Consider the following 14,015-nt stretch of genomic DNA (forward strand, 5'->3'; position numbering starts at 1 on the left):
AAAGAAAAAGCAAACGAGATTATGGCAGTCAACAAAGAGGAGAGCGCTGACAGGTCTGTCGTCTCTCCGAGCCAAAAGTAAAGTGAGCTATTCACCGGTGCGGTGCGTGTGAGGGGGGAGGGGTAGCTGACTACCCCCCCTCCCCGATAACTAGCGGTGGGGTAGGAAACCCTCGTTAAAACTTTATGGCTTGTCATTTAGCTACGCCGAAGTAATTATCCCCATATAAATAGCGTGGTTTGTATTTCAGTTACGGAACAAAAAATACTTAACCGTATTTGCGTCCTATCACTGCTCCCTCAGTTATAAGCTAATAAAGTATGATAGAGTTTTACTAAGTTATGGTGTTTAGGTTCTTGAAGTCACAATATTATTTTCTAAAGGAATAATCATGACCTTAAGTACTTAAGGTAAGTGAACAGGGTACGTTTCAAACTCTATCCTTTTGTTCTGATGGGAAATACAAACCTAGAATCCCTATTGTTGACATCGACATTTCCCTGCTGGGGGGCAGGATGCACTAAGCCGGCTCCAGGCTTGGCATGCATGAGAAATCTCTGGATTTTCACATACAGATCTAGCAGACCAGATAAGGAGAATCTATTCAAGGTAGAAGGCACATACACAAACCCACAGCTAATAGTAATTTTAAGACAATTCTCTAGTATACTTCCATCAGCACGACATGGCCTGAGACCAAAAAACGGATTTTGATCAAAGTGAAATGTAAATATGATACTGTATACTATATGATTATATATACACACACTTATATACTGTACATATATATATATATATATATATATATATATATATATATATATATATATATATATATATGTATATGTATATATATATATATATATATATATATATATATATATATATATATATATATATATATATATATATATTATGTATATATATATATATATATATATATATATATATATATATATATATATATATATATGTATATATATATATATATATATATATATATATATATATATATATATATATATATATATATATATATATATATATATATATATATATATATATATATATATATATATATATATATATATATATATCATTACTTGCTAAGCTACAACCCTAGTTGGAAAAGCAGAATGCTATAAGCCCAGCTCCGACAGGGAAAATAGCCCAGTGAGGAAAGGAAACAAGGAAAACTAAAATATCTTACGAACAGTAACAACATTGAAATAAATATTTCTTAAATAAACTATAAAAACTTTAACAAAACCAGAGGAAGACAAATAAGATAGAATAGTGTGCCCGAGTGTACCCTCAAGCAAGAGATCTCTAACCCAAGACAGTGGGAGACCATGGTACAGATGTTATGGCACTACCCAAGACTAGAGAACAGTGGTTTGATTTTGGAGTGTCCTTCTCCTAGAAGAGCTCCTGACCATAGCTAAAGAGTCTCTTTTACCCCTACCAAGAGAAAGTAGCCGTTGAACTATTACATTCCAGTAGTTAACCCCTTGGGCGAAGAAGAATTGTTTGATAATCACAGTGTTGTCAGGTATATGAGGACAGAGGAGAATCTGTAAAGAATAGGCCAGACTATTCGGTGTATGTATAGGCAAAGGGAAAGTGTACCGTAACCAGAAAGAAGGATCCAATGTAGTATTGTCTGGCCAGTCAAAAGGACCCCATAGCGGTAGTATCTCAACGGGCGGCTGGTGCCCTGGCCAACCTACTACCTCTAAAGATACTGATACTACAGGTAAGGGTTTAGTTTTTACAAGAACATGTCAACCCACAAAATAAAAACATCAAATTTTTGTACAAAATTAATGATAGGGCTTTCAAACAATTCTAGCGGAGACATATGTAATAGAACCCTAGTTGGAAAAGCAAGATGCTATAAGCCCAAGGGCTCCAATAGGGAAAAATAGCCCAGTGAGGAAAGAAAATAAGGAAATAAATAAATGACGAAAACAAGTTAACAATAAATCATTCTAAAACAGTAACAACGTCAAAGCAGATATATCCTACATAAACTATTAACAACGTCAAAAACAGATATGTCATATATAAACTATAAAAAGACTCATATCAGCCTGGTCAACATTAAAATATTTACTCAAACTTTGAACTTTTGAAGTTCTACTGAATCAACTACCCGATTTGGAAGATCATTCCACAACTTGGTAACAGCTGGAATAAAACTTCTAGAATACTCTGTAGTATTGAGTTATATGGTATATACACCTGCCGAAATGCACTATTACGTATTCTGTTAGTTTGAAAGCCTCAATCTTCTGTTTTCCATGACGCAATGACAACGCTACGATATTCTAGTCTTCATTTGACCAACATTTTAAGAAACGAAGTAGGATTTTGGATACGTCCAAACATTCGATGAAGTCAGTAGTTTGAGAAGCGATGATAGTGAGTTCTTGCTGTAATGTTTTTAGAGCCGTTTAGAATATTAAGTGTTTGCAATATTAGAACTGGAAAAAAAGGCTCCATTTCCTATACGAAGCATGGGACAATGATGAACAGTTAATGGAATTACGAAGATATTAGTCATTTTTAAATTCGTCGAGAGTTCTTTTTAAAACAAGTATGAACTTATTTTACAATTCCATTATTAAATATAAGTATCTTTGAGGATTTCGAAATGAAGTGCGGTGTAACTTTATCACAGGTCGCATAGAAGATGGAAAATTCCATCAACTAATGGCTACTAAAAATATCCAATACAGATATGTAATTAAAAGTATTGCGCTGATACTAAGCTACGTTTATGGTTATTTCGATTTGTTTTCTCATTTTGGCAAAGGAATAAAGGCAAATCTGATAATTTAACATCAAATCTGGATAAATCAAGATTTTATTAAATGCCTGGTAAATATAACCACTATGGGAGACTTTTGAGAACCTACATTGGAATGTTTTCATGGCTAAGTGCTGGCCATGTAAAGTTTAACCAATCTATTTTGGGTATATTTTTTTTCTTTAAAGATTAATTGATAATTTCAGGGAAATAGTCTTCACAATTGTGTCTTTCTAGCTCCATGAACGACTTCCCTACGATTACTTTCCAATCTATAAGAACATTCTCAGTTTCTGAAATACTAATGTGCTTTTTAATAAACAATCGTACGAAAAATAGTATATTCTTGTTTCCATTAGGTAAAATACATTTTATTTCACGATTTTCTGTATCTACATGCCGTCTCTTCGGCACCAAGTCCTCACAAATTTTCCAACTAGGGTTGTAGCTTACCAAGTAATAATAATAATAATAATAATAATAATAATAATAATAATAATAATAATAATAGTTTATGCTAATTTTTGGACGGAAGAGGTCCATCACCCTAGAAGAATAGAAATTGAAAGATGGCTAGTTTTAAGTCACGCACGTTGTGGTGACGCGATCGTGTTCATACTACTTGAGCTTCGTTCAGAATCTTGTCTACACCAGAATATTGTACTTTTAGCAACAGCTGACAATTTGGGAAACTATCATCCCTCGAGATCTATTAAATACATCGTAGGCTTTATTATAAAAACCGATCTCATCTCAGAGTACCGTAATAATCATGATAACATGTGTTTACAGGATTATTATTAAAAAAAAAAAAAAAAAACGATTACACGATCTTAAATTGGTGGTGCAAATTTGTTATATCTAACCTAGTTTTACTTAAATCGGCCACCAAACGACTTACCTATTATAACAAACTACTGTACGCGACCCGTCAGAAATGACGGCTAGCCTAAATATTGAGAAAAGATTATGCCAACACGCGCAGATTCAACCCTTCCCTTTCCTTACTACAACACGACAGTTTCGGCAATTTGTGGGAGATTGTGGTTTCCGAGTGTACGTACCTCTCAGAGGGTACCCTCTTTCACCCAGGGTATACGTCTGGCAATGTCTCTGAGCGTGACAAATAACAAAACACACGCACACAAACACATTATATATATATATATATATATATATATATATATATATATATATATATATATATATATATATATATATATATATATATATATATATATATATATATAAGCACGTTCTTTATAGGGGGATCATGGCACTAACAAGCTAAAATATTAATTTCGCAAACGTTGCTAAGATAATGAAGGTTTATTACTTGTTAGCTTATCAACAAAAGTAACGCCCTTAAAACCTCACGTGTTTCGGTCAATTCAGTCAACGCCCGTGATGATAATTTGATTAAAAAAAGGCTTACCCGTATATGGTCGACACTACGTAACCATGATTTTCTTGAAGCGTAGCATATTGATTCCCTTTCTTTACTTAGGGACTGCTTTCTTGGACATATCAAGCAGGGAAACCCTACGCTTTAACGACCTACGAGATCAGTTTACCAGATAAATTCTCACGAGTCAATACATTTAGTTATTTTGCGTATGGCACGATATAATGGGTGTTAATAATTGTCAAATCCACACTATCGAAGCACTTGTAAAACAAGTATTCAATTTCTTCATGAAAGTCTTGATATTTTTAGTCTTTCGAATGTCTAGTGGGAGCTGCTTGTACAGGCTTGGGACCACATATTGGAAATCTCTAGAAACTACAGTTTGTATATTTCTTGGCTCCAATAATTTGAAACTAGCTTAATAATTATTCTCGTCTCAACACGATTTGTTGAATGCACGGTAAGAAGCAATTCCCTTAAGATGTTTGGGTGTTTATATTTGTTCTATTTACATTGAATTATGAATAATATAAACAACAAGGTAGACTTTCGGCTATATGTCTCAACGTTGGGAAATGGTAGGCCATTCACATGACGCAATTGGGGAGACCCGAAATTGCCAAAAGAGGTTAGACAAGAAGGTAGGAAGCGGGAACATACGTAAAGAGTAGCAGGATATAAAGCAAGTGTAGGTAATGGCCGAAGGTAACACTGCTAAGACCCTCAAGTCATTCCAACAGACCAACATGTGAGGTGCTCTGAATCCACTGCCTCATTACAAGAGCTTTATGTAAAGGATATAAAATCCTATTTTTTTTTTTACACACCATAAAACAATAACGATCCAGGCCTGTTTTCTACTACAGCGGATTCAGAATCAAACAATAAAAAATCTGATAAACTTATTTAATTCGCCGTAGGCCTAGGTCCTCTTGAGAGCGAAAAGTTCCCCAGCTTTATCCGTAAACTGCTTATGAATTTACGTCACAACACTTAGGGTTAACGAATGTGCTTTCGTTAGCAATGGATCAACGACGGATCAAATTCACGAGCAATATCACTTGCTCCATTTGCAAGCAAACGGAATGTAATTGCAAATGTCTTATAATTACATTCTGTATTTGAATGAATGGTTAGTTCAATTACCTTACATAAACAATCGCGACACTACGTATGGCATTAAACATAAATCGATCTCTCACTTACAGTAAACTACTTAACACGGCGCTTATTCAAAACAACATTAAATTTTCTCCTAGCAATATGGCATAGTGAATATCTTACTAGCGTCGAGAAGCCTCAAACTTGTAGGTTACACGCGGTGAACCGACATCAGTATTGTTTTAGGGAAACCACTCAAGCTAAAAAACATCCCAAACTCTTTAGTTGTGTAATAAAATTCCATTTTAGTTATAAAAGGAATTAAAGTTAGAATAAAAGAAAAATATACTAACGCGTTTGCAGAGCACAGAGTCACTTTGTATTGAAAACAAAATGGAAAATAAACCTAATGAATGACTTAATTTAACAAGATGAAATATTAACGTACGCATGCAAAATCTTATCCGGTGAATGTGTAACCTGTTGACTAGAATTGAGAGAGAGAGAGAGAGAGAGAGAGAGAGAGAGAGAGAGAGAGAGAGAGAGAGAGAGAGAGACTTAAGGAAATAAGAAAATTGTAAATTAAGATTATAGGTTTCAGTTTTAGTATCATCTGAAAAGATACACACCAGAACGTCAGCAGGGAGAGCAGTAACTTTCCTGGTAAACAGTTTAATTTTATAAAACTCAGGGTCCCAGGCTAAGAGAGCCATACGAATGCAAGTTACATTTTTTATCGAATAAGATAACAAAATACTGTTTAATAGCAGTAATGCGTTTCAGGCTAAAACTAAAAATAGATTAAAAAAACATTGAGACATTAAGGATTGCAGAGTGCTACTCTTCACCTTTGCATATAAAAGTAAAGGTAAAACCCCGCTTGAAGTATCAATATCCTGAACTCTTATCAAACACTCGAAATCTGGGAACCGAATAAAATCCTCCGGAGTCAAACTGCGGTGTTTACTGGCGAATATCTGAAGTGGCTCAGCTCACTTTGCAAACATTTTAGCCGGGAGAGAGACTTTGATGCTTTAAGGAGGACTGCTTTAAAAAATAGCATAAAAAGACGAGGGGACATGAGGGAAATTAGAACATTATGAATAGCACACATTGAATTTACGTAAAGATATTGTATCAAGTAAAATAGATTTTAAACAAACTAGGAGACACGAACACCTACGCGTCTCTGTTCACAGGAATTAAATCCTTTCAGTAAAGAATTTTTGTTCATTACAGAGATTTTTCACACTCGTATTCATCAAACAGTTCGCGCAATAGCTTAACACGAGTGTTTTGAAGTCAGGTACAATACACAAAACTTTTGTCTAATTAAAATCTTTATGCTCGTAATTATTACGAAGAAATTCTGAGAGAGAGAGAGAGAGAGAGAGAGAGAGAGAGGAGAGAGAGAGAGAGAGGAGAGAGAGAGAGAGAGAGATTTGACGCAGGACCTAGTACTAACCGCATTTAGGCACGTGCTCCGGATGAAACTATATCCTTTAATATATTTCCCCATCATCCACATATACGACAAATGCCACGATTATATAAAGAAAATAAGGTTGAGTGAAAGTGATATGGTGCCGGATAAAATAGAATCTTGTAAATTCCATGATTAATTCTTGAACTAATGTCCATAAGTTTTCAATAAACAACGGTTGATGGAAGACAATTCAATAGGCCTATCACGTCCAGTGAAGTTGATGCGTAACAATATGATTCTTGATAATTTATACATATCGTTTCTTTTCCAACCCTTGGCATTTTTTTTTTTCAGGTGAAGGGTACTGAAAGCGCGTATTAGCATAAAAAGCCATACTAATTGAACGATAAAATTACGAGTCTCTTTTGTTTCATATATCAATTCAGAGGAACCTTTAACAGGGGACTATAAAATTGCTGGACAGCTGTCACAGCTCATAACTTGACCGGCCACTATTGAAAAAGGCCGCAGACCAAACAGGAAATGCCAAAGCATCTATTATATCACTTAAAACGCCAGAGTGAGCATGCTAGGAATGCGAGTGATGTCGGCTCACCCATTTATTTAGTATTTTTTTTTTTTAAATTGTTCACGTCTGATCTAAATGTTCAAAGACGGCCTCATTTTACTCTCCCTTTATACTTTGTCTATTTCATCATAAAGGGTTAGCCTAATCGAAATCACAGCAAATGTCATCAAAAACATTCTCTCTCTCTCCTCTCTCTCTCTCTCTCTCTCTCTCTCTCTCTCTCTCTCCTCTCTCTCTCTCTCTCTCTCTCTCTCTCTCTCTCTCTCCACTATTGACTACCGTCTTACGGTCCAGATACAACCTCCAACTAAACATCAATGATTCGGGAATCTGATGTACCGTACCCCCAAAGTAAAGTACCATGAGGAGACCTAGTTATAATACCCTTATTTTACTGTACTTGACTTAATGGCTGTATTCCTGGTCCTATTACACAGGGAAACCCTATGTACTACATGACATACGAGGTTTGTGTCTTATGCATTCTAAGATAGAGTATCACACAGCGTATTCCGCGTTAATTGTCAAATCTGGATTAACAGAGCACTTAAAAAACAAGAAAGTCTTCAGATCCTTCTGGAAAGCCTTAATATCTTCCGTCTTTTGGATGTCTAGTGGTAGCTTTTGTTATATAGCGTTGGGGCAGCATATCACAAGCTCTAGAACCTACAGTAGACATACATCTTGGCTCCAGTGATTTGAAACCATCTGTAATTATTCTCGAAAAGCCTAACTAACACCCCCCCCCCCCCCCGGTAAGTAACTTGCCCTCTCTTAGAATATGAAAGAAAGCATCTGCATTACAAATGACTCTTAAGAGATTGAGCATATGAACCCACTGTTAACCAATTAACATCAGATCAATCTAATCTGTGTGCTAAACATGTAACTGCTGTTGTTGTGAATAGTACAGCCTGAATAATTTTACCTCACGAAGTGCCAGGGGTTTAGGCTACCCGGGAAATGGGAAGGATTAACTAATTTCTCGCTGCTCTGGTTGGTGTAAAAAGTCATTTAAATGCCTATGTGAAAAGGATTTGCATGTCGTAAGCTCGTGGCCCAGTAATGGTAATGCAATAAATCCGCGAAGAATAAATGTCAATTGTTTGGAGATTCAATAAAATAATACATGTTGCCAGTTATTAGACCCATGGATGCCCTGGCTCTATGCAAGACAAAGATGAACGGTTAGTGTACGAATGGACCAAGTGATTAAATGGGATTTGGGAAGGATATTCTCCGTGTCAGGATATTCAGTTTTAATATAGAGGTCTGGAATAGGACCAAAAAGAAGTGCCAACTCGAGAAGTAAGTAAAGGCGCTGTTAGAAGATGGTAGCGTAGCGTTCTCTCTTTACGGGTTGCCAACGCAATAGCCCGTTTTCCAACCATGTGTAGGGGGAACATAACGACAACGACTGAAAATAATTAAATTAAACTGAACGGTATTTACAGTGAGGGAACTCGAAAGTTTAAAATTTATATATTAAACGAGAGCAAGTGTAAGGTTATGAGGCTAAAAAGATCGAACAACGATTGCCAATATTTATAACGAAAGAGTGGAAGCAAACGTGACAGTATTCGGAAATGAATGTATTATTATTATCATTATTACTAGCCAAGCTACAACCCTAGTTGGAAAAGCAAGATGCTATAAGCCCAAGGGCTCCAACAGGGGAAAATAGCCCAGTGAGGAAAGGAAATAAGGAAATAAATAAATGATGAGAATAAATTAACAATATATCATTCTAAAAACAGTAACAGCGCCAAAACATATGTCCTATATGAACTATTAACAATGTCAAAAACAGATATGTCATATATAAAACAATAAAAAGACTCATGTCAGCCTGGTCAACATAAAAACATTTGCTGCAACTTTGAACTTTTGAAGTTCTACTGATTCAACTACCCGATTAGGAAGATCATTGCACAACTTGGTAACAGCTGGAATAAAACTTCTAGAATACTGTGTAGTATTGAGCCTCATGATGGAGAAGACCTGGCTATTAGAATTAACTTGATAGTTTGTTATGAAGTATCAATTTCTCGCCAATAGGGAATTCGATATCAGAATTTATCAAATGATAGCCATTCACAGGTTCTATCCAAAACGAGAATAGAAGGGGTAAAGAAAGAAAGAAAAAAAACTCGCTTACCGACCGAAGTTCATAGTAATTATTTCAAGGGTGATTCGGTAACTAAAGGCGAAATTTTCGGTTGTAGACGGTTGTAACACATGCGCTACTCTAGCATTTTTAGAACTTTTTTCATGTTGCATATTAATTATGTCACATTTACAATCAAATTAACATTTAATATTGTTTTCCTTCAATACTTTGCACCTTCCAATTTTCCCTACCCAATTCAATTAGTTTAACAATGGGTGCCTTGTGTGTTTAAGAAATTGGTTGGGTGGCTTGCGGGATTTATGCCGGTGTACTGGCACTGGGGTCAGGGAAGCCCTTCAGCGCCGAGGCATAACAGAAGGAAAACTATCAATTGCACTATGAAGTATAATAGAAAATAAAAGTAGGATGGAAGAAAAGAACCGAGAAAGAAGATAGGGAAATAAAAAGTGAGTGTAGTTAGTCTATAGTCAATTTTTTTAGCGAGGCGGATTTGCACCGACTCGCAGCGGTGACCTTTTAGCTCGGGAAAGTTTTCTGGTCGCTGATTGGTTAGAATTATCTTGTCCAACCAATCGGCGATCAGGAAACTTTTCCGAGCTATAAGGGCACTGCTGTGAGTCGGTGCAAATCTGCCTCGCTAAAAAAATTGACTATAGTTGCTGAAGGGCAGCTGGCGAAAGCATCAAGTAATACCACGTGAAGTGCACTAAGGGCACTAACGCCCCCCCCCCCCCCACCTCCTTCCAGGTGTGTTAATTCTAAAAGCATTTATATATAAAAACCAAACGTAAAATAACTAACTTGTTAAGTAATTCCTTCGACTAATACATAACAGACTTTTAGTGTCTGACGGAGGGCGAGAAATAAACCCGTAAAAGTAAGTATAAACGATCCTCTCCTGACGGAATCTACCGGTTACAAAAACACAAAGAACGAGATATAAGGGTTTATTATAGATACCTGATATAAGGGTTTATTATAGATACCTTAAGTACCCTGGAGTCATGCAAATTATAGTGGGGGGGGGGGGAGAGATGAGCCAAGGAACAGGCGAATAAAGGAGCGCAATAGTTTACGAAGGCTCTGTCAAAAAAATGTTGAGAGATTAGCACACTGCTCGTTAACCTCCTACAATAGAGCCGCTTCACCGTCCATTTTGAAGTTTTTGAGTGAATGCAGTACTGACTAACGCTTTATCATAATTTTCTCTACACCCACTGCAACCCCTTATTAGATAAAAGCTTATTGCTTATAAAAAAAACACACACACAAAGAGTGATAAATAATGAACCATGTCTAAACCATACCTAGTCAATCTAAAATCCGGGCATTTACTATTCAAGATATAGAACCTATATAAGCCAAAAACAAAACCATTATTTACCCTAATTAAGTAATTTCTACCTTATACCCATTCTATGGATTCCTTTATTACACACACCAGCTCAAGAAAACATATCTGGACGCTAACATTATATTACAGAAGGTTGGCGTTTTGGCGTTGCCGCATTATAATTTAAATTCTAAAATGTTTCGTTAATAAATAAAAGCCTTACCGCAAATGAAAAGGATAAACCTGTTTCTCAAACATATTGCTACAATGGTGGCACTGCCCACCGACGAACAAAACAAACGTTCGTAGAGAATTACAATAATAAACTGCTAGTTAATGACAAATTAAACGAACAGTTCATGCTTAACCAATCATTGCCCGTCGCATCATCTGCCCTGTATTTACGGAGTAGAAAACATAAAAAAAAACAATAGAATGACAAATTAATATGCCAAAACCTGCAATTGCCATAATACTAAAATTCACAAAACAATTATACAGGTATATAATCATCACAATTCGCATACTGAGAGAGAGAGAGAGAGAGAGAGAGAGAGAGAGAGAGAGAGAGAGAGAGAGAGAGAGAGAGAGGAGAGAGAGAGAGAGAGAGACTTACGGTGAAGACGATCCTCTTCTTGCTGGTGGCAGATGGTAGTGCCTAATAGTATGCTTCGACTGTCAGTTAAACATTTTGACTTTCATTTTTAATTATTTATTTTTCTTGGCACTGGAGTATTTCGTGAATATGATCTCCTATGCAGGCTGATTTTTTTTTCACTAAAGTCTCTCTATGGGAAAACCATGAACACGTACAACACAGAATACTTAGGTTTAGTTGAAGCTCATCTCTCAACGTCGACCTTCAGGACGAGTATGGCAGTGAAAGCAGAGTCCCGCGCATCATGCAGCAACTATCTGCCAGACGTACGATCTACAAGTGGCCCATTGCTTATTACTTTTATGTTGATGATGCATTTATGAAATATGCTCAACGTAACTAATTAACAATTTCTGCATAATTAATCTAATTATTGTGATCATTAACTGAAAAGCTCTTGGGTATTAAATTAAAAGATGGTTCTTTCTAATTATAGTTAAGATGGCCAGACGTACGATCAACAAGTGGCCCATTGCTTATTACTTTCATGTTGATGATGCATTTATGAAATATGCTTAACGTAACTAATTAACCATTCCTGCATAATTAATCTAATTATTGTGATCATTAACTGAAAATCACTTGGGTATTAAATAAAAAGATGGTTCTTTCTAATTATAGTTAAGATGTCGTACAGCATGCAGGCCGGCCAGGTAAAGAAACAAAATTTAAAAGGGTTTTAGTTTGTGTACAGATAGCGAGTGTGAGGAACGTAATCACTATAAGATCTTGCGTTGGACATCTCTTCTAATTTAGTGTATATTCCTTGTGTGACAGCAATTACATCGTAGACCAAGTAAAGAAGCTATTCCTTCTAAAAACCCTCGTAGACAACAATTATCGTTTGAGCAGCGTATTAACGAGAAAGGCTTATCTGTGTTTATCTACACTGCAACAACGTAAACGATTTGTCGTCTATTTTGGTTACATTTTTCGACTGATAAAAAGGTAAGAGGAATATGAATTATATAATAGAACGTTGGAAAGGTTGTAGGTGTAGGGTATTTAATGTTGAAGACCAGGGCTCGATACCATTTGCTATTTTAAACATTTTAATAACGTAAGCATTTGTTATATTATTGTTACTGTTCTTAGAATATTTTATCTTTCCTATTTTCCTTTCCTCACTGGGTTATTTTCCCTGTTTGAGCCTCTTGGGCTTACAGCATCCTGCTTTTCCATCTTGGGTTGTAGCTTATCAAGTAATAATCATAATAATAACAACAACAACGTAAGCATCCTTATCGGCTCACAAGTGGGTTTTCGAAAGTTTCCTGTTGTAGGCCTAAGGCAAATTTGGTTTCCTGGACTAAGCTAATACCAAACATATTAGTTTGTACACATTCTTGTTGTCTTAACAGTAGACCTAGTGCAATTTTGGTTTCCTTTACTAAGTCATTACCAAAGTCTTTTTATAGTTTATTTATGACATATTTGTTTTTGATGTTGTTAATAGTTTATATATGACATGTCTGCTTTGACGTTGTTACTTATTTTTTAATGATTTATTGTTAATTTGTTCTCTTCATTTATTTATTTCCTTATTTCCTTTCCTCACTGGGCTATTTTTCCCTGTTGGAGCCCCTGGGCTTATAGCATCTTGCTTTCCCAACTAGAGTTGTAGCTTGGATAGTAATAATAATAATATTATTGAGTGAACACAATTCTACATTGCAAAGCAACCATATGTCAAATTTTACTGCTCAAACTAATAAAGCACATGCAGTTGTTTGGTTAGGAACAAAATATTAATCTCAGATTTTACGTAAGGCAATAGATTATTATTAAACATCTGTCATTGCGATGTTATGTTAAGCATTTTTTACTGGTTAGTTAGCTCATGAATTGCGGTAAATAACACTCAGAGAACTAAAAATCATGCAATGATTCCCCATCATTTTTGGTGATTAGGCCTAGGCCTAGTTTCTCTTCAAAGGCGTATGCAACCATTCTTCACTTTTATCCTTGATTGGTGACTTTAGAAAAGTCATGTACCGGGAATATCTAAGACACATGTACATCCAGGGGCTTGCAACCTTATCCCATAGATACCGAGTGTAAACTAGAGGTAATATGCCTTCTAATGCCTTCTTAAAAGGGTAAGGGGTCGCATGAAGGTGCACTCAGGCACACTATTCTATCTTAATTCTCTTCCTCTTGGTTAGTTAAAGTTTTTATAGTTTATATAGGAGATATTTATTTTAATGTTGCTCTAATTAAAATATTTTATTTTTTTTCGTTTCCTTTCCTCACTGAGCTATTTTCCCTGTTGGAGCCCCTGGGCTTATAGCATCCTGCTTTTCCAACTAGGGTTGTTGCTTAGCAAATAATAATAATAATAATATAGCACTATAGTAAGGTTATATACATAGAACGAAACATATTTTGCTAACTAATTTTTATCAAGGGAGTTTCCTTACCCAAAGCCACTTTCTGTTTCCTGGCCATGAAACTCTTTATTTGAAATGCCTTTTTATCAATGCCAAAATCTGCCAGATGTATTGTAGGATACATATCTCGAAACTTTGAGCAGTATAGTTTATACAATAGTTTTGTC

The 14,015-nt window shown here is 35.7% G+C and overlaps 1 protein-coding gene and 1 long non-coding RNA gene across 2 annotated transcripts in view; one reads left to right on the forward strand and one right to left on the reverse strand.

Annotated features, from left to right (window-relative positions):
* LOC137644127 (uncharacterized) overlaps positions 1–11,666 on the reverse strand; it is a 120,092-nt gene extending 108,426 nt beyond the window's left edge. The window contains exon 1 of the long non-coding RNA XR_011045138.1: positions 11,417–11,666. This is a non-coding gene — a long non-coding RNA (uncharacterized lncRNA). The remainder of the gene's footprint in view (positions 1–11,416) is intronic.
* A 481-nt stretch (positions 11,667–12,147) lies between these two features.
* LOC137643707 (chymotrypsin-like protease CTRL-1) overlaps positions 12,148–14,015 on the forward strand; it is a 622,302-nt gene continuing 620,434 nt past the window's right edge. The window contains exon 1 of the mRNA XM_068376407.1: positions 12,148–12,406. The gene's annotated coding sequence lies outside the window, so the exon portion shown is untranslated. The remainder of the gene's footprint in view (positions 12,407–14,015) is intronic.

The sequence above is a fragment of the Palaemon carinicauda genome, chromosome 7 (genome assembly GCF_036898095.1).
Source record: "Palaemon carinicauda isolate YSFRI2023 chromosome 7, ASM3689809v2, whole genome shotgun sequence".
Lineage (NCBI taxonomy): Eukaryota > Metazoa > Arthropoda > Malacostraca > Decapoda > Palaemonidae > Palaemon > Palaemon carinicauda.